This window comes from Capsicum annuum, chromosome 9 (assembly GCF_002878395.1).
Source record: "Capsicum annuum cultivar UCD-10X-F1 chromosome 9, UCD10Xv1.1, whole genome shotgun sequence".
Classification (NCBI taxonomy): Eukaryota; Viridiplantae; Streptophyta; class Magnoliopsida; order Solanales; family Solanaceae; genus Capsicum; species Capsicum annuum.
The window spans coordinates 207,742,933-207,750,218 of NC_061119.1; positions in this window are offsets into that span (position 1 = coordinate 207,742,933).

Genomic DNA, 7,286 nt, shown 5'->3' on the forward strand with positions numbered 1-7,286 from the left:
ATTCTTTAAGACACTACACAGAAACAGATACTGAAATAATGTATAAATATCTAGAGACTTTCTTAGGATAATCAGCAAAAGCAACATGGAAAGGTTTTAAGCTAAACTGCCCATATGATTTTCAAGTTTTACTAACAATGGGGCCAAACCCTTATAATTTTACAAATAAAATTCATAATTTATTAACAGGAAAAGACCCAAATAGTGGTTTAATAACATTACAAAGAGATGTAGTGATTCAACTAGAACAATTAATTATCTCGAATTGGTTACATATTAAAAATTTCTTGAAAGACTATTTTTATTACTGTACTATTAGTGGAAACACATTTAACGAAGAATTAGGAAAACAATTATTTAATAAGTTATCAGGAACTTTAAGAAGAGAAATAGACGAAAGGTGGTACAAAAGAGATGGTGTAGTTGCTAGCCCAAATGCTAAATGGACTATAGGACATAGAATACAACATGTAATGGATATTTTGACAGAGAAATGTACCAACATACAGATACAAAAATAATTAAAGAAAAATGAAATGAATTTCTGTAAATCCATTATATACACAACTCAGAATTATGATAATGATCAAAGAAAACCTAGAAGGTATAAAAAGAAGTATAGCCAAAAACCATTTTATTGCAAAAAATATTTCTTGCGCAAATCAAAAGCCAAAAAAACATATCTAAATAGAGAAAGGCATGTTAGAAAATATAGAAATGATAGAAATTATAGAAACAAATTAGAATGTTATACATGTGGAAGTACAGACCACTTAGCAAATCTATGCCCTAAAAAAAATAATAATAGAACAAGAAGTTCCCAATTAATAGAAGATTTTCAAGAAACCTTGTTAAATGTAGATGAATATATGTCAGACACAGAAAGTATATACTCTATAGTAAGTTTTAATTTAAATGATAATGTTAAATCTGACTCTTCAGACTCAGAAGAAGATAACTTAGTTAATGAAATCGGACAAGAAACAGATAATCTAAATTTAAATGACTTATTGATTAACAACCTAATGAATATCACGCAAGAATGTATACATGAATTCCAAAGATACAAAGGAATAGATAGCAATAGATGTTGCATATGTAGTTGGTACCCTAGTAAAGAAAATAGAGCTAAATGTAAAAAATGCTAAATAGAAGCATGTATAAACTGTATAGAAAATACCTTAAAGATAAAGATAGAAACAGGAGTTAATAGTGAACAAAAATAAAATACTAATCAAATCATAATTCTAAGGATATCAACATTAGAAGCTAGAATAAATGAATTAGAACAAAGACTAGCTACATTAGAAAAAGGAAAAGCTATAGTAAATGAAGACGAAATAAATACCCAATACTTAGATCAATTAGAAACAGAACTTATGAATATAGAAGACAATATCAGTAGTCTGATATGTAACAAAGATAAACAATTTTCTACGATAAAAATATTGGTGAAAATAAAAATTCAAGATATAAAAATAGAAATTTTAGCTTTAATTGATCCAGGATGTACCAGCTGCTTAATAAATAAAAGCTTAGTACCACAATACATACTAAAAATATTTTAAAAACCAGTAGCAGCAATGCAAATGGATGGATCACATAATGTTTATAACCATTACATAGAAAAAGCTCAGATAAGTTTTATAAATACATGTAATGAATTCTACAAACCTACTTATAATGTTAATAAAATATTAGCAAGAGACTTAAATATAAACATAGATTTCGTAATCGGATTACATTTTTGTATACAAAATAGAGGAGGATGTCTCATAACAAGAGACGGTATCATACTATTTAAAAACCTTACTTATACACCAGTACAAACTTCAAAATTGCCAACAGTATATAGAAAACTTAAAACACACAAGAAAGACTTAAAGTCTAACTCACAACCATGCTGTGAAAATTGTTCAAATAATGACCAATATCAAGACGATAAACTATTCGGAGAAAATAAAGAATTAGAAAAGGAAAATAATTTCGAAGAATTTAAAAATTATACTTTAATCAATATAGAAGAACTTGAGTACATCGAGAATATAGAAAAAGAATATACTTTAATTAACGTAGAAACACAATTTTATAATTTTCGAAAAGGAATAAATGAAATAGGTATAATAAGTAGTCCAAAAGATTTAGATAGTGTAATAAATATTCTAGATAAAATGGAAATAATAGGATAAAAACACTTAGCACACTGGGATGCTAATGAAATAATGTGTAAATTAGAAATCATCAACCCAGAATATACAATAAAGACAGTGTCTATAGAAGCTAATAATGAGGATACAGAAGAATTTGATAAACAAATAAAAGAGTTACTAAATTTAGAAGTTATAAGAAGATCAACTTCCAGACATATATCGGCAGCTTTTATGGTTAGAAACCATAGCGAACAAGTAAGAGGAAAAACATGCATGGTAATAAATTATAAGAGATTAAACGACAACACTAGGACAGATGCATATAAACTACCTGATAAAAGTGAATTAATTAATAGAATACAAGGAAGAAGAATATTTAGCAAATTTGACTGTAAATCAAGATACTGGCAGGTAAAAATGTATCCAGACAGTATACAATGGACAGCATTCACATGTCCAGGAGGACATTTTGAATGGTTAGTTATGCCGTTTGGATTAAAAATAGCTCTACCAATTTTTCAAAGAAAAATGGATAATATCTTTGGTGGATATAAAAATTTTGTATTAGTTTATGTAGATGATATTTTAGTATTTAGTCAAAATATGCAGGAACACCTAGGACACCTACAAATAGACTTTAGATTATTTGTTAAACATGGAATAAAAATTAGTAAAAAGAAAATGGAGTTATGTAAGACCTATATAAATTTCTTGGGAATAACTTTAGGAGAAGGAAAGATAAAACTCCAACCACATATAGCAAAGAAAGTACTAGATATGCCAGATAAATTAGATAACACAAAAGACTTACAAAAATTTCTAGGATTAGTAAATTATGCGAGAAACTTTATGCAAGACCTAGGAAAAATAGTTGGACCTTTATATGCTAAAACAGGCAGTAAGGGCCAAAAACGTTTTAACATAGAGGATATTAAACTAGTACAATAAATTAAAGAAAAAGTTAAATTTCAGATTTAAAAATCCCCTTAGAAATAGATTACTTAATTATTCAGACTGATGGAAGCAAATTAGGATGAGGAGCTATCTTAAAAACAAGACCTAATAAATATAGTGATAAAAATGAAGAAAATATTTGTGCCTACCAAAGTGGATTATATAAAGAAAAAGGAAATATGAGTAGTATAGACTTAGAAGTACTGGCAATAACATATGGCCTAAATAGTTTTAAACTATACATATTAAATAAGGAAGAAGTCTTAGTAAGAACAGACTGTGAAGCCATAGTTAAATTTCATCAAAAGATAAATGATAAATCTAGTAATAAAAGACGATGGTTAAATTTTATGGATACTATATCAGATTATAAAAATATTATTTTCGAATATATAAAAGAAAAAGATAATGAACTAGCAGATAAATTAAGTAGATTACAAATAAAGACTAAATCTATAAACTAATGTGTGTTTCAGCATGAGACCAACTGGTCAACCTACTGCAGACAAAGGAAAAGGCGTAGCCTCATCCTCTCAAGACTTGTACTACCAGACAATGTTAGGTAACATTAGTTTCAGACCAAGAGACTCTATGAACTTAATGGAAAGAATTGATTTTGGACCATTTAACTTGATAGCTTATCCATCTAGTAATCTATCTTTTAAAATTAGACCATAATGTGTTTTAGATAAACCCCAAAAATGTTTAATAGACAACCTTTGGATATCCCATAACAAACCAGACCATAAACATTTTTTAGCAGCTATAAATGTTTTATGCCAATATATATCAGACAAAAGCAGACCTAAATTCAAATATTATGTAGTTATACATGGAAAGACAAATAGAATTTTTCAAACTTGAATAGAAGTAATAGACTCTATAAATGGTATTAAAACCCCACTTTATAAAGGTTTTAATGATTTTTTTGAAGCCTCAGACTATGCAAGGGGATATTTTGTGCCTAACTATTACATATCTCCAGCACTTAGACAAAGCCTAAACCAAATACCCCAATCAATATTCAGAAAGACACTGGTAAGATAATTTTTTGTGACCACTGCTCTTCGATGATCGAAGCTTTCAAAAGACTAAATGGTCAAAATAAAACTCTTATCATTGAAAACTCTAGACTAATAGAGCAGGTACAAATTTTACAAGACAAGCTAAATACCTATCAAGTCAAGGCAAATAGAACAAACGCAAGTACTCAGACACAGATTTCTCCATCTCCATAAAAAATGGATGAGAAGGGTGTGCATTCCCCTCTGAATGCTAAGAAAATCACTATATCGAATGTTGGTACAGCTAGTCCAGTGCAAACGGTAACCGGTAAAGACAAATCAAATCCGTTTACGACTGTCACTTTGCTAAAAAGTGAGGATGAAGGAGGTCCTTCATCAAAACAACCATCAGCTAAAACTAGTACTCTAAGAAATTCATTAATTGCAAAAAAGAAAAATAAGCAAATTGAGACTATAGTAAAGCAGACATTAGAAAGATTTTTTAATAGCCAAGGACAAGACAAGCATATTGATAACAAAGACAAGCCCAGTAATAGTTCGGATAGATTAGTTCCAAACATGATAAGGCAGATGATAATATTCCAAGATCAGAAGAAGATGAGGAAGAATAAGAAGAAGGAGGAGGAGGAGGAGGAGAAGAAGAAGGAGGAGGAGGAGGAGGAGAAGAAGAAGAAAAGGAAGAAGAAGGAGAAGAAGAAGGAGGAGGAGGGGGAGGAGGAGGAGGGGGAGGAAAAGAAAAAGAAGAAGAAGAAGGAGAAGGAGAAGAAGGAGGAGAAGGTGAAGAAAAAGAAGGAGGAGGAGAAGAAGAAGAAGAAGAAGAAGAAGAGGAAGAAGAAGAAGGAGGAGGAGGGGGGGGAGGAGGAGGAGAAGGAGAAGAAGAAGGGGGAGGAGAAGGAGAAGGGGGAGGAGGAGAAGAAGGAAAAGAAGAAGGAGGAGGATAAGAAGAAGGAGAAGAAGAAGAAGAAGAAGAAGAAGAAGAAGAAGAAGAAGAAGAAGAAGGAGGAGGAGGAGGAGGAGGAGAAGGAGAAGGAGAAGAAGAAGAAGAAGAAGAAGAAGAAGAAGAAGAAGAAGAAGAAGAAGAAGAAGAAGAAGAAGAAGAAGAAGAAGAAGAGGAATTCTTATTTCTCTTGAGGGATGAGGGAGGGATTTAGGATGATTTACCATGAATTAAACTCCTCTATTTATAGGGAAAAATTTCACCTAATATCGCTTCAAGAGATAAACATTACCTATCTAGATAAACATTTACAATATCCTGATAGACATTCGATATAATATAAATACATTTATAACAATTCCCCTTGAATGCCTGATTGATAGATAATGCACCTCGTTAAAATCTTACAAGAAAAAAATTCAATGAAAAAAAATTTAGTGAATAAAAGTGTACACATCTCTAATAATATGTATTTTGACTGCCTCAATAAAAATCATATAAGAAAAATCCAGTAGGATAAAACCTTGAAAGAAAAAAAGAGTGCAACGTGTATTTGCTCCTCCTGATGAGAACATCAATTTCGAATCTTGAATCTTCACATTCCAATCTTATGCATCATCTTTTCGAAAGTTGCAATTGATAGAGATTTTGTGAATAATTAGTCATATGATCACTCGAACGAATTTATTGCATATTGATATCACCATTCTTTGTGAGCTCATGTATGTAGAAAAGTTTTGACGAAATGTGCTTCGTTCTATCTTCTTTTATAAATCCTTCCTTGAGTTTTGTTATGCATATTGCATTATTTTCATGCAAAATCATGGATACTTTGTCACATTTCAAATCATATTTTTCTCAAATGAGATGTATCATTGACCTCAGCTACATACATTCTCGACTTGAGTTATTGAATAGTTATCATCTTGTCAAATATAAATGTCATGTATACATGGTATTTCAGTAACCCTTCATGACAATAAGTAATATGTTTGTATCGAACCATTATGTCGATCATATGAATATCATATGTATTCAAAAACTTGACAAGATGTGTTAGCATAAACACATTCATACAAGGACTTTCAATTGCAATATGCAAGTAATCTACTTCAATATCTTCATGTAGAAGTAAAACTATATCATGTTCATAGTTGCAGCAAGATGTATCAATGCATCAATCACACAAGGTATGGTACTTTAGGATCCAATCCAATTTTTCGTGTTTCTCATTTCAATTTCTTTCAGCAGAGAATCTATCGCTTTTGAAAACTTTCCAAAAGTTTCATTAATATTTAAAGGGATAATACCCATGAAAATACCTGAAGTTTGACCGAATTACTAGTTGAGTATACTGAACTTTACGGGGGTCCTATTTCCCCCCCCCCCCCCCCCCAGACTTTTTTTTTGTATTTTAATGGCATATATCTGCCACTTGGCACACTGCGTGTGATTCACGTGCACTGAGCGCGTGAACAGTGTTAAAAACATTTTAAACTCTTTTTTTTTTTGCCAAACAGCCGCTTAATTTTATAATTATTTAAAGTTTTATATTTTTATTTATTTTTTCATTCATCTTTCTTCTTTCTTTCTTTTCTTCTACAATGGTTGCTCCATTGTTGAATTGAAATTTAATGGAATTCAATGGTTATAATTTAATGGAACTCGCTAATTGAAACTCAATGGATGATTCGAAAGATTCAAACTCGGAAATTCGCTAATTTAATTCCGAGTACCATTAATGGAAATTGAATCTTCCGAGTTCCATTAACGGAAGATTGAATAGCTTCATACATGAAATTAAATTTTCTGAATCTTTCGAGTTTCATTAATTAATTTTTTGAATCTTCCGAGTTTCATCAATGGAAGATTGAATAGCTTCATACATGAAATTAAATTTTTCGAATCTTCTGAGTTCCATTAATGAATTTTTCAAATCTTTCGAGTTCCATTAATGGAAATAGAATCATGAAATTAAATTTTTCGAATCTTTTGAGTTCCATTAATTAGCGAGTTCCATTCAATTAGCGAGTTTCATTGAATCTTCCATTAATGGAACTCACTAATTGAATCTTCCGAGTTTCAATGAAAAATTAATGGAAGATTCCATTCAATTATTTGAAAAAACTTTCTTCATAAACTCAATGGAATCATTTGGAATATTTAATATGGTTGTAATTGTGAAAAAATATTGAAAAGTAATAAAATGGAGAAGAAACG